A 13,786-nucleotide genomic window follows, 5' to 3' on the forward strand; every position below is an offset into this window, starting at 1 on the left:
GGTTAGGGTTAGGGTTAGGGTTAGGGTTGGGGTGCTGGTTTTGACTAGAACTTGGGCTAGGATTGAGCTGGGGCTGCTTTGGATTATTGTGATTGTGTCATGGAACCCCAAATTCAAACTCGTGTACCCAATGCACAGCTGAAGCCAAACACCAAGACACCAGTTCTTGGAGACAGAGAAAGGTTTATTAGATTTTGCCAAAGCAAGAAGGCGGGAGAACAAGATCTATCAAATCTGCCTTAACAAAAAGATGCAGCAAGGAGTTTTTATGCAGCTAGGGAATAAGGGAGTATTTCAGAGAACTGAAGGGCAAATTCTGTGTTTCTTCAATCTCAGATAACAGCTGGAACAACCAGACTTCTGGGTGTCAACAGCTGGTGGCAGTGTCCTTCAAAACATTCATTCCTTCTTCCATTTTTTTTTTTTGTGGCCCTGAAGTTATCTCCTCCTGCTTGACAAAGAAAGAATATGTCAGTAGTTTATAATTATATTGTGGAAACAAGAAATAATGGGCCAAAAATGAAGAGTTAACATGTTTAAGCAATGGTCTGATCAGAATTTTCATTATTTCAGTCACTAAAATGCTGGGATGCTGAAATCTCAAGGGGCCTGATTACAGTTGGATTAGGGTGGCATGGAGTCAAAGTTGGGAACAGCATTGGCCTTGATATGGACTGGTGTTCTGTCTTGTTTAGGCTTGGGCTCTGACTTGGGCTTGGTTTTAGGTTCAGGTTCAAATGTTCAGGTTCAGGTTCTGACTTGTGTTCAGTGTTTGGCTTTTAGTTGGGATTTAGTATTAGGGTTAGTATTAGGATGGGCTTGGGGTTTGGCTTGTTTGTCAGGTCAATGTTAGAATTGGGGTTCTAGGGCTAAGTTTTAGGGTTTAGGGGTTCAAGTACATGTTCTGGTTCACATGTAAGTATAGCGTTCTGGGATTTTGGTGGGGTTCAGGTTTGGGTTTGATTGGGGCTTGTGGTTGGGCTTGAACTTGGACTCTCACTTGTGCTCAGTTTCAATGTATAGGGGGGTTCGTGTGCTGATTCAGTTTTAGTGTTGTGTTTCAGAGACCAGAGCCAAGATCACAATGGTAGAAGGCAGATTTAACCCAGAGGAGGGCAGACCCCAGAGTGCAGGGGGTGGGGTCCTGAGCTTAAAGGGTGGCGTTGCCCTGGAGTTAGAGGAAAGAGCCTGGCCCCAAATGGTGAAGTTGTGGAAACAAAAGGCTGAGCCACATGAGCATAGGCAGAGGCCTGAGCTTCAGGCCCAGGGTGAGTAGACTCATCCTTAGATGGAGGAGCAGTGGGTGCAGCTGGGAACAAAAGAATGAGCCATGCCCCCAGAGGGCAGAACCACAGGCCCAGATGTCAGTTTCATGGTTAAGGCTTTAGGTTTGGGTTAGAGTTTGGGATTAGTGTTTATGGTTAAGATTAGAGGTACAGTAATGGCTGTAATTGGAGTTAGGTTTGGGTTTGGCTTTGACTTTGGGGCTTGGTATGGTTCAGGTTTATGCCTGGGTTTGGGTCCTGATTTAAGCTTGGTTTTAAAGTTTAGAAGTTTGGACTAAGGTTTTATTCAACTTCAATGTTTGGCTTCAGGTTTCAGCTTGGGTTTAGAGTTTAGGTTTTGGGTCAGGTTACATTTGGTTTAAAGTTTGAGTTTGTGTTCAATTCTGGTTAAGGATTTTGGATTGGTGTAGAGGTCAGGGTTCAGGTCATGATGTGTTTGGAATTCAGAGTTTGGGTTTGGGTTCAAGTTTGGGATCGAGGTTTATGGTAAGGGTTAGGGTTGGAATTGGAGTTGGGGTTTGATTCAGATTTGGATTGCAGTTTATGTCCTGGCCTGTGCATAGGCTCTGAATGAAGCTTGACTTTAGAGTTTAGGGGGTTGAATTAGGGTTTTGGTTCATGTTCATAGTTCACCTTCTGGTTCAACTTCAGGTTGGTATTGGTGTTATGGATGGGATCAGGTTTGGTGTCAGTGTCTGATTGGAATTTGGTTGGGGTTTGGGATTAGACTCTTGACTTGGGCTGGATTTTAGGGTATAGGACTTTGGCCTCGATTTGGGTTAGGGTTTAGTGTTTAGGACTAGAGTTCAGATGTGGATAGGATTTGTGGTTTTGTATTGGGGTCATGGTTATGATTGACAAACAGGTCACATAGAGTTTAGGATTGTGGTTGGGACTTGGGCTTAGGCTCAGGATAGGGTTAATAGGTTTCAGTTGGATCCTAGTTTACATTTGGATTAAGTGTCAAGATTTCTGAATTTGGGTTCAAGTATGGGGATGGTTTTGTAACAGTGAAACAGCAAAAAAACTAACATAACTAATTCTATTTTTGTTTAAGGGACATTTACCCATTCCTGCACATAGGCTAGAATAATTTTAGAGCACTGAGATAATATGGAAAAACAGCAATCACGTAGCTTTTAAAACTAACTCCGAGATTAAAGAAAAAGCATGTAAACAACTAACTGTGTTTTGTTAAAAGACTTATAGGAGCATTGTGACCTGACCAAGGACAAAGAATTTCCCAACCTCCTCGGGCCCTCACTGGCGCCCAGATGTCTGAAGTTGTTGGTCACTTCTAGATCCCAACTCCTTCCTGTACTTCTTGCCTTTAACATTAAAAGAACCTAAAATTTGTAGTGACTTAAGATGGTACTCTAGGATGCTAGCATGTCATTTTCTAGGTTTGCTGGCTTTCTTAATAAACCTGCTTTTCCTCTCACCTCCTGTCTCTTGAGTTTTGTCTTTCAAGTAGCAAGCAGCTGAACCTGGGTTCAGTTACAATTTCAGGATACAGGCTCAATTCTGGTTTAGGACTTACGGTGGGCGTTACCACTAGGGTTAGAGTAAAATTGATGTTGAGTTTCACTTTGGGATAATATTGAGTTTTGATTATGGTTTCAGATTTAGGCAATCAAGTTGAACTGGGGAAAATTGAGTTAGGGTTAGAGTCAGATGTCTAGGTCAGGTTAATGGTCAGGATCAGAGTTAGGGGTCAGAGATTGGGTCAGGGTCAGGGTCGGGGTTATAAATATGGGTTGGGGTTGGTGTCTGGATCTGGGATGGGTAGGGGTTGGGGTCAGGGTCAGGGTTGGATCAGTGTCAGTGTCAGCATAGGGTTAAGTTTAGGGGTTAGGGTTAGGTTCTGGATCAGTGTTGGGGTCAGGGTCATTATCACATTTTCCTCATTAGTTTAGCTTTATAATAAGTGTTAGGGTACAGATGTGTGAGTTCCTTAAGTTTGTGTTTATTCAGTGTTGTCTATTATAGGTTTAGAAACAGTTTGCTGGGAATTTGATTGAGATTGCACTGAATATATAGATCAACTTTGAAGGAATTTTTATCTTAACTATGTCTAGTCTACCAATGGTGAATAAGGAATATCTCTGCATTTATTTACGTTTTGTTTCTTTTAACCGTGTTTCTGGTTTTTATGAATGCATATGTGTACCTTTTTTAAAAATTTATACTTAAGAACTTTAATTTTGAGGCCTGCTGTTGTAAATGATATTGATTTTTTAAAATACTGTATTCCAGCTTTCAAATTCCAGTTTTATCCATACGTAATTGCTGATACATAGGACATCAATTGACTTTTGTCCATTGACCATCTACTTTGCTTTCTATCTCTATCCATTCTGGTCAAGGCAAGGGATGGTAGGCTCTCTTTCAGTTTTAATTTCCAAAATCATGGCATGGAATTATCAGAACAATGGATTTCAGAGATTCACGGGGACCGCAGGAGAGGCCTATAGGCACCACTAAATCGCTAGCGCCTGAGCATCCTGCACTGCCCCCAACGGCCTGTAGGGGCACGCAAACCCACCTTTTTGGACCCTCATGAGGCCCCCATGTTCCCCGCGCAGACATCTGGCACCTCCACAGTGAGGACCAAGCTTTGTTCTCAGGTTTCACCCAGAAGGTGCTGCTGTGGCTATAGGACAGCTGGGGGCCATGCCCAGGGAGGGCCCAAATCTCCTTCTCCTCAGAACCCACCTGGGAGACCCCTCTGTGGCTAAGGAACACCTAGGGGTCATGCCCAGGGAGGACCCAAGCCTCCTTCTGCTCAGGAGGGACCTGGGGAAGCACCCTGGCTTCAGGACACCTGAAGGTGAGGAAGAAGCTTCCTGTCCATGCCCTGAGTGCAGAGGAGGGAACACTGCCATATGTTTTACTTTCTCATGTTGTTAGGGATCCTTGGGGTGTTACTTTTCTGGCCAGAAACCTCTGTGGCTAGTGGAGCCTTTGCCACAGTTTTACCCTGGCCCGCTGGACTCGTTCTACCCACTTGGCCTGGTAGGCTGCACTCAGCTCATGCTACTGGCCTGGAGCCCATGCCTGCCAAGGGCAAGTCAGGCATGGAGTGGTGAGGGGTGTGTGAGTGAGTGTAGGGTCTGGCCACTGCACAGTCAGACACACCAGCTGCTGCAGTGGGGCAGGCAGCTCCAGGTGCCAGCATGGGTGCTGGCTCTCTGCAAGGCTGTAGCTGGACCAGGCACACCACAAGCAGCTTCCACACCTGGCACCAGGGAACATAGTGGCAACCGGAAGCTTGGAGGCACAGAGAATCACAGGGCCCCAAAGAGGGAGTCACAGCCTTGGCTGGGGGAGCTCCCAGATCTGTGCTCCCCCAAGGGCTGCAGCTCTTCTCTCCTTCTCTTTGCTCACAATGTCGCGAGCAAGGGACATGTCTCAGCCCTGTTTGTGTTACAGCTCTTTTAGCCTTGCCACTCGGTGGGTTCCAAGTTCTTGTTCTGCAACTAGGAAGAAAGAGGTATGCAGACAAGTGGAGGGTGAGCAAGACAAAGAGGAGCTTTAATGAGCAATAGAACAGCTCAGAGGAGACCCACAGGGGTAACTCCTTTCCACAGGTAGGGGGTCCTGAAGAGTGTTCAGCTCCTAGCAGAGAGGGTAGCTCCTCTCTGCAGCTGGTTGTCCCATTGTCTGCTCTGCTCTGGCTGAGCCCAGGGCTTTTATGGGCCTCAGAGGGGAGGAAGTGCAAGCAATTGGTCCATGTGTGGCCATGAGCAGGCCCAGAATGGGCACCACAAGTTCTCACTCTGGTCGGCAGGACTCGCAGCCCAGCCCCCAGCCTCCAGGCCCTCTCTGGCCTGAAAGTGGGGCCTCACTAGGGAACCACCCCCTTCCACCCAGGAGCCTTTCTGCCTCCTGCTGCTATCCATGGCACTCAGGCTGCTTGCACTAAGGGGCACCTACAGGCCAGCACCAAGCCACCCTCAGCCCACCCCTTCAGCTTCCCCCATGCCCGACTTTGCTGCTCCCCTGACAGCAGGCAGCTCAGCCTGGCCCCATTGTGGCAGCTCCCAGGGCACCGGGCTCCAGGAGGGCACCAGCTTGTCCCTGACTCCTACTGGCTCCATGGAGTGCAGCACTGCCCCAGGCCCAGTTCCGCCTCCTCTGTGTGCCCTCCCCATAGTGGTGGTGGGCGAGCAGCAACACGGTGCCAGGGTCCGGAGCAGCAGAGTCTCTGGGCCTGGGAGCAGGTCCCACCTGGCCATGCGAGGGTGAAGGCAGCACATTTGACAGCCTCAGGGATGCGGGGCACAGGGGACACAGGGCACAGGGGTTCCACTGCCACCATGTTGCTCCTGGAGCTGCTCCTGCCACCAGCACTCGCACCTCCCTGCTGCAGCCGGTGTGATGGCAGCAGCCGCTCCAGACAACCTGCCGCTGCCATCAACGTTATATTTATTTTATTTTACAAAAGTGTCCCTTCGTTGAGGGTTTGGTATTCATCGTCACAGCAAGCCCAAGTGTTTTTTTTCCAGATTTGGATTTGCTTCTGGAGGAAATCTTGGTACAGAGAAAGGGGAAACCCTGAGAGCAACACAGGGGATCCCCTCAGAGCCCCCAGGACATACACTCTACAGACTTGCTTTTATTTGTGTCTAAGTGGCTCGTTTTTCTTACAGTATTAAACTGCTTGAAAATTTTGAAGAGTAAGTGTCTTAAAACTCACAACATTGTTTTAAGTGTAAATAGTATACTTATGTCTGTGAAAAGAAGAACTTGAGGCAAAATAAATTTAAACAGAGTTTATTTGTGCAAAAGAATGATTCATGAATTGAGAAGCACCAAAACAGAAAATGCATTATGGGCTCCACACTCACAGAGTAAGCAGAGATTTTAGAGGTGGAAGCTAAGTGAAGAAATGGCCTGATTGGCTCCAGCTAGATGACTGCCTGATTTGGGGAATGGTTCTGTGGGCATCCCTAGGCATATAGCCAAGCAACTGCTGGGCTCTTTGTGATTGACTTCAGTTGGTTTGTTAATTTTTTAAAAGTGAGTTACTAGAAATGCCTCCAAGTGAAGTTTGCGTTTGCTTAGGAAGACCTCAGGGTAATGACCTCCTCCTTATTTGCTTTAACATGTCAAAACCATAATTCATTTTCATTTTACTTTCCTGGCATTAATAGCAGTAAACTCACAACATTTTTGTTGTTGTTATTCACAAAGTCAGTTTAATTGGCAGCATATTTGTAATGGTACATAAATGAATGTGTGTCTTATAATCATTGGTATCTTAGATTATATGAAATATGTTAACTCTATTAAGCTTTATTATTAAACTGTAACATGAATTGAGCTCCCACTTTTCTCCTAGGCTTTGGCCATTTAAAATACACTCAAATGTCACTTAAGGAGGGGGATGCTTTCTGTGAAATGTGTCATTAAGTGCTTTTATCATTCTGCGAACATCATGGAGAGTACTTGCACAAACCCAGATGGTATAGCCTACACCTCGCCACACCTAGGCTATATGGTCTAGCCTATTGTTCCTAGGGTACAAACCTGTGCGGCATGGTACTATACCAAATACTGCATACAGTTTTTACTACAATGGGAAGTATCTGTGTATCTATCTAAACATAGAAAAGAATGCTCTGAGCCATGAGGTTATGACAAGATGGTTAGGAAGAAATTTTTAAGCTCCGTTATAATCTCATAGGACCACCATCCTATGTATGTGATGTGTGACCATAAAATCAGAATTAGTTAAAAAGGTCAGCTAACATTAAGCTGTGAACTCAGATGGTCCTGGGGTCTTTTCCAGTGGGAGATCTTTAAACACTATTCAAAGCTCTTCTATGCTAATATTCATAGTTTCCTTATTTCAGAGTCCATTTTGTTAATGTGTATTTTTACTAGGAAATCACCTGTTTCTTCTAGGTTTCCAGTTTGATACACTTGGTTCCTTATTTGACTTTTGATTTCTCTTCTCTTACTAGTTTTGTACAGAATTCTTAATTCTATCTACTTTTGCACTTTTTTTTTGATCAAGTGAAGAATCACAAAGGAAGTGAAAAATGGCCAGTTCTTGCCTTAACTGATGATATTCCACCATTGTGATTTGTTCCTGCCCCACCTTAACTGAGCGATTAACCTTATGAAATTCCTTCTCCTGGCTCAGAATCTCCCCCACTGAGCACCTTGTGACCCCCACCCCTGCCTGCAAGAGAACACCCCCCTTTGACTGTAATTTTCCACTACCCACCTAAATCCTATAAAACGGCCCCACCCCTATCTCCCTTCGCTGACTCTTTTCAGACTCAGCCCACCTGCACCCAGGTGAAATAAACAGCCTTGGTGCTCACACAAAGCCTGTTTGGTGGTCTCTTCACACGGACGCGCGTGACACCAATGATGACCTTAAGTGATTTTTAATTAACTTCAGCTTAATAGGCCATCATTTTCAGGACCCAGCTGTTAAAAGACAAAATCACAGCACATCTAGGTTTTCAGATCTTAATTGGCTTTTGTTTGAGATTCTAGAATCAGGCATCAGTCCGGACCAAAAATGGTCCAGAATGCTCTGTCACGTGACATCTGCAGGTTATATTTATAACCAGAGAAAAGAAAGTGACATACAGAAAACAGAAGTGAAATACAGAGACAGCTCCATTGGTTACAGCCTGGATTTGCCTTTATGGAACCTAGTTTGAACAGTTGGCCGCCTGCCATTGGCTGACACTTGGCAGCTGTGATTGGTTTAGCCTCAGCTATTTGTTATAAAGACAGATTTCTAAGTCAGATTTTCAGTTTGTTTATATACTAACTTAGGTTGTAGTTCTTTACAAGGACTCGTTGGGAGGCTTCTAAAGCCCAAATTTGGTTTAACAACTCCCCTCTTTTGGTCAGCCTTTTGAGAAATTGACCAAAACTTTGGGCATTGTCACCATGACTCCACTCTCTGTCATCATTATAAATGGACTTATTTGGTCTCAGTATGGAATTCAGAAGTTCTTATTTGGTCTCAGTTCCCACTGGGCAATAGCAGAACAGTGAGTTTTGTAAGATGGAAACAAGGAAACAGAATGGAAAATAACAGCTGATTGGTTATGTAAACCAAAAATAAAATTCTAAGGCCCCCAACCACCTGAATGGACTCCTCTCGGCCAAGGGGATTCCAGAGTTAACCTGAAAATCTAGTTCAGACCATTGTGGAAGAGGGGGGTTGGACATACCTCATTATACCCCTCCAGCATTAACATCAACACAGACCTCAGGTCTGATAAGAAACGTTTATAATCTTTTTTTCTCTGAAGCCTGCTACTTGGAGGCTTCATCTGCATAATAAAACCTAGGTCTCCATAACCCCTTATACACCCAGACATTCCTTTCTACTGATAATAACTCTTTCAACTAATTCCCAATCAGAAAATTTTTAAATCTACCTATGACCTGGAAGCCCCCACCCCCTGAGTTGTTCCACCTTTCCAGATCAAACCAGTGTAAATCTTACATGTGTTGATTGATGTATTATGTCTCCCTAAAATGTATAAAGCAAGCTGTACCCTTACCAACTTGGGTAAATGTCATCGGGACCCCCTGAGGCTATGTCACGGATGTGTCCTTAACCTTGACAAAATAAACTTCCTAAATTCACTGAGACCTGTCTCAGATATTTTGGGTTCACAGTTAATATCAGGTTACTTTTTGGGTAAGGGTTAAAGCAGAGGGGATTTCCTTATGCTGACTCAGGTAGACTGGAATCCTTTCTTTTTCAGGAAACACTGGTCTGTTTTGGGATTTATCTGCTTCCTTAAAACTTCAGTTTGGTTGTGTGGCATTTAGCGTCAGTGATTCCATTCTCGTTTGGCCTGGTCTGTTGTGGCCTAGTGCAGGAGCCCAGTTAATAACTCTCCCCTTTTGGTCAGGTTCTCACCTAGGTGAGAGTGTGACCAAAACATAGGGCATTAGTAGTACTCTCAGTCACCATCATTTTGGGTTTCTGGTCTCAATGTAACGTCAAAGGTTCTTGCCTTGGCCACACCAAAGAATTGGTGTGGCGGCAGCCCGCAGCGAGAGAGAGAGACACGGATTGGACCGAGAGAAAAAAAGCTGTAGGCTTTATTGAGCAGAGTGGCAGTACAAAGTTTCCACAGCATGGAAGGGGTCCTGAGCGGGTAGCCAGTGTTAGATTTTTCTATCACCTTTTAAACACTTTAAGGTGGGAAATACGTGCGGCAGGATGATGTTACCAGAGCGAGAAACAAAGACAATTAACATGTATCAAATCTTGAGGAAAACCGGAATTGCAACTTAAGTTTTACCTACTTTATGACCTTGCAGCAAAGGAGACAGGATCTCACAGGATTTTACAAACTGTGTTTACAAGGAATTGGAATTGGGAGCATAGATAAGGTCCACTGGTCACAGAAAAATGGGCTTTTAACATTCCTTTTAGTTTCAGGGAGCAGGAAGGGAGAGAGGGAGCGAGGACACAGGGAAGCTTACAGCACAATTTTCGCTCTTTATAGCTTTCTTGGGGAAGAAAACACATGCACAAATTCTGATGTTAGGAATATTTTAAGCACATATCTTCAATATTATTCATCCAGGACCAAAGTAAGTCCTGATGCAGGAAATGAATTTCACAGCTTTCGGAGCCCCTACTCGACCCAGGAAGCCCAGCTGGCACCTCCTCTCATCAACACGTCATTTCAGTAAAGTCAAGAAAACTTTATTCCATTATTGTTACCAGTGGCAGGTATCCAAGTTACCCTGAGTTACTGATGGTGAATCTATATGTGTCTGCAGCAACTTCAGTTCTTGCCTCCTTAGGAGAAAGAATTCGACTGAGGGACATAAAGTGGAAGAAGAGACCAAGGCGAGTTTTAGAGGAGGAGTGTAAGTTTATTTTAAAAAGGCTTTAGAACAGGAAAGGAAGGAAAATTCGCTTGGAAGAGACTCAAGTGGGCATCTGAAGGTCAAAGACAGCATTTAACCTTGATCCTAGGACTTTATAGGCTCACCTGTTTCCCATGGTTTTTCCCTTAGGGTGGGCTGCCCACATGCACAGTGCCCTCCTTACCCTTGGGAACTGAGCACTTGCCGTCTGTTTAGGAAGCTGTACACGTGCCTGAGGCTTTCCTCTCTTTTCTGGTGGAGTGTCCCCAGAAGGTCATACTTTGCCATTTTGTCTCTTAAGCACATGCCCAGGAAGTTTCTTCTCCCTGTCATCTGCATTCAATTAACACTTCAATGTTAACAGCTGTGGATCATCAGGAGCTTGTCTCTCCCTAGTGCCCTGGTGCCGGCTGCCAAATTAAAAAACCTACTTGTAACAGAAGTTGAAGGGAGCTCATATCTACAGATATTTAGGTCTGAGTCTTCTGGGCAGCTGTCCTCATCTTGGCTCAAGTAAACTCTAAAATTCTATTTTGTGCCTCAGCTTCTTCCTTTAGGTCAACAATATGAACATACTTTAATATGGTACATTTGTTCCTGATGAGCTACTTCTATTGTACAATCAAATGTAAGGAAGTGTCAATGAAAAGAGTCAAACTCTGTAAAATATTTGAAGAGATTTATTCTGAGCCAAATATGAGTGACTATGGTTAGGACACAGCCCTTAGGAGGTCCTGAGAACATGTACCAAGGTGGTCAGGGTACACCTTGGTATTATACATTTTAGGGAGACATGGAACTTCAATCACATACATTTAAGAAATACATTGGTTTGATCTATAAAGGTGGGACAACTCGAAACGGGGGCTTCCAGCTTACAGGTAGATTTAAAATTTTTCTGGTTGACCATTGGTTGAGTTTATCGAGAGACCTGGGATCAATAGAAAGGAATGTCTGGGTTAAGATAAAGGATTGTAGAGACCCAAGTTCTTATTTGCAGAGGAAGTCTTCAGGCAGTAGGCTTCACAGAGAATAGGTTTTAAAATGTTTCTTATCAGACTTAAAGTCTGTGTTGATGTTAATTCCAAAGAGTTATAATGAGGCATGTCCAACCCTCACTTCCTGTCTTGGCCTGAAACAGTCTCTCAGATTAAATTTTAAAGAGCCTTGGCTGAGGAGGAAGTCCATTTAGAAGGTTGGGGAGCCTTAGAATTTTATTTTTGGTTTACAGAAGTGTATTTTGCTTTTGATATTATTAACTGTATTTCAAGTCTAACATGTTTTCCTAGGAGCATTAAATACTTTTTTTGGATTTTATTACACAAATAAGGCACAGATCCCATTTTATCATTACCTTCATTACTACCTATATTGACATAATTTCAACTGAATTTGGAAACATTCTAGAGTTTGGGCTTCCAATAATCCTTTGTGATCCTCTAAAAGGTATATTACATTTTTCCTCAAGACATAGCAATATCTAAAATCACTCATAGAATGTCCTGCCACTTTTGTTTATCTAGTTTCATCAATTTCTCTAAAATTGACTTTGAATATCCCTTTAAACTCTTCTGTTTTAGAAAGCATCACAAGGAAATATCGAGTGATCGTGGTCACAAAATCTGTTCATATTCTTCCTTTCTCTGAATATTTTTTACAGTGACAAATATTTGTTTCTGTTGTATTGCTATTAAAAGGAATCCTTGGAAACAAAGACGAAGATTCATTACAATAAGTGATCCAGTCACAATAAATCAATTTGTCATTTGGACCTTTTTTTTTTTTTTCTGAGATAGAGTCTTCCTCTGTCACCCAGGCTCGAGTGCAGTGATGCGATCTCGGCTGACTGCAACCTCCGCCTCTTGGGTTCAAGCAATTCTCCTGCCTCAGCCTCCTGAGTAGCTGGGATTACAGGTGCCTGCCACCACATCCAGCTAATTTTTGTATTTTTGGTAGAGACTGGGTTTCACCATGTTGGCCAGGCTGGTCTCGAACTCCTGACCTCGTGATCCGCCTGCCTTGGCCTCCCAAAGTGCTGGGATTACAGGTGTGAGCCACTGCACCTGGCACTTTTTTATTTTTTAAAGTTGTACTTTTGAAAATGTTCAGCGAAGAATTGAAATAGTCTCTAAAATGTGATTTTTTTCCCTGGTCTAAGTTGACCAGATTTCTAGAGAGTGAACCCAGGACAGAACCACACCACAAGAAAAAAATATGATTAATAAATTTATACAAGTATGTTATTTTAACATAAAACATGCAAAAGAGGCACTTATTTGGAATTATTTATTAGTCTGCATTATATACTTCACAGCATCATGAATGTTCTTATTTTTTAAATGTAGGACTAGTTAGTGTCAATTACTACTAAATATTAGTACAAATAATTAACAAACTATAGAAATGATCCCTGAAAGTATAGTCTTAATTATTAGTACAAATAAATAAGCAGATGTTTGAAAAAATATTACAATGCTTTGAATAAAGTTATTATTTTAAATTAGTTTTAGAATCACACAGAAAATAGAAAGAAAAATGCAGATTTCCCCTGTAGGTGCAACCTAGTTTTCCCTCTTATTAACATATTAGTATGTATCAGATGTCTTCTTAACATCTTACATCATTTGTTACAATTAATGACCAGATATTAATATGTTATTATTAAATAAGCCCATATTTTATTTGGTTTCCCTCAGTTCTATCTTTTTCTATTCTGGGATCCCATCTCAGCTCCTACAGGACATTTAGTTGTCATGTCAGGCTCTTCTTGCCTGTGATTGTTTCTCAGACTTTCCTTCTGATAGCCTTGACAGTGTAAGAAAGACTGGTCAGGTATTGTGTAGAATATCTCTCATTGTGGTTTACTTGGTATTTTTCTCACAAATAGACTGGGGTTATGGGTTTGGGGGAAGCAGATCAGATGTGTAGTGCTATTCTAGTCTCTTCATGCTCTCAAGATGCATTATCACCATTAATGTTAATTTTGATCACCTGGCTGAGGTAGTGTTTTCAGGTTTCTCACTGTGAAGTTACTTTTTCCCCATGTCCATACTGTATGTATTCTTTTGGAGGAAATAAGCATGCAGAGCCTACACTTGAGTAGGGAGTTAGCTCTACCTCCTTGATGGCTGAGTGTCTACATCAGGTATTTGGAATTCTTCTGTATAAGATATTTCTATTCAGCCCATTTGTGTATTTATTTAATCATTTATTTAGACCAGTATGGACAACCAGATAGTTACTTCAATCTTTTGGTTATTATCCAATTGTACAGTATTTTGTTGCTTTCATTTCCTACCTGTGGCCATTGGGAGCTGTTTCTATTGGCTCCTGTTTTCCTTTGACATAACTGCATGTTTTATTTTGTTTTGTTTCAACAATTTCTTTCTGACACTTCAAGAGTATCCTGGCTCATATGTTTACTGTCTCAGCCCTAGTTTAGCTATTTCTTCCAAGAGCACTGATTTCCCTTATTAGAGAATGGTTTTAAAAACTTATATCTCGCTCATATATTTACTGTCTCAGCCCTAGTTTAGCTATTTCTTCCAAGAGCACTGATTTCCCTTATTAGAGAATGGTTTTAAAAACTTATATCTGGCAGCTAAATATGCTCATTGCATCTTGTCCCT

The 13,786-nt window shown here is 42.8% G+C and overlaps 1 pseudogene; it reads right to left on the bottom strand.

Moving 5' to 3' along the window:
• Positions 1–12,503: 12,503 nt before the first annotated feature.
• Positions 12,504–12,583, bottom strand: LOC112131242 (small nucleolar RNA U3; annotated as a pseudogene).
• Between the last annotated feature and the right edge of the window lie 1,203 nt (positions 12,584–13,786).

Source organism: Pongo abelii, chromosome X, assembly GCF_028885655.2.
Source record: "Pongo abelii isolate AG06213 chromosome X, NHGRI_mPonAbe1-v2.0_pri, whole genome shotgun sequence".
NCBI lineage: Eukaryota > Metazoa > Chordata > Mammalia > Primates > Hominidae > Pongo > Pongo abelii.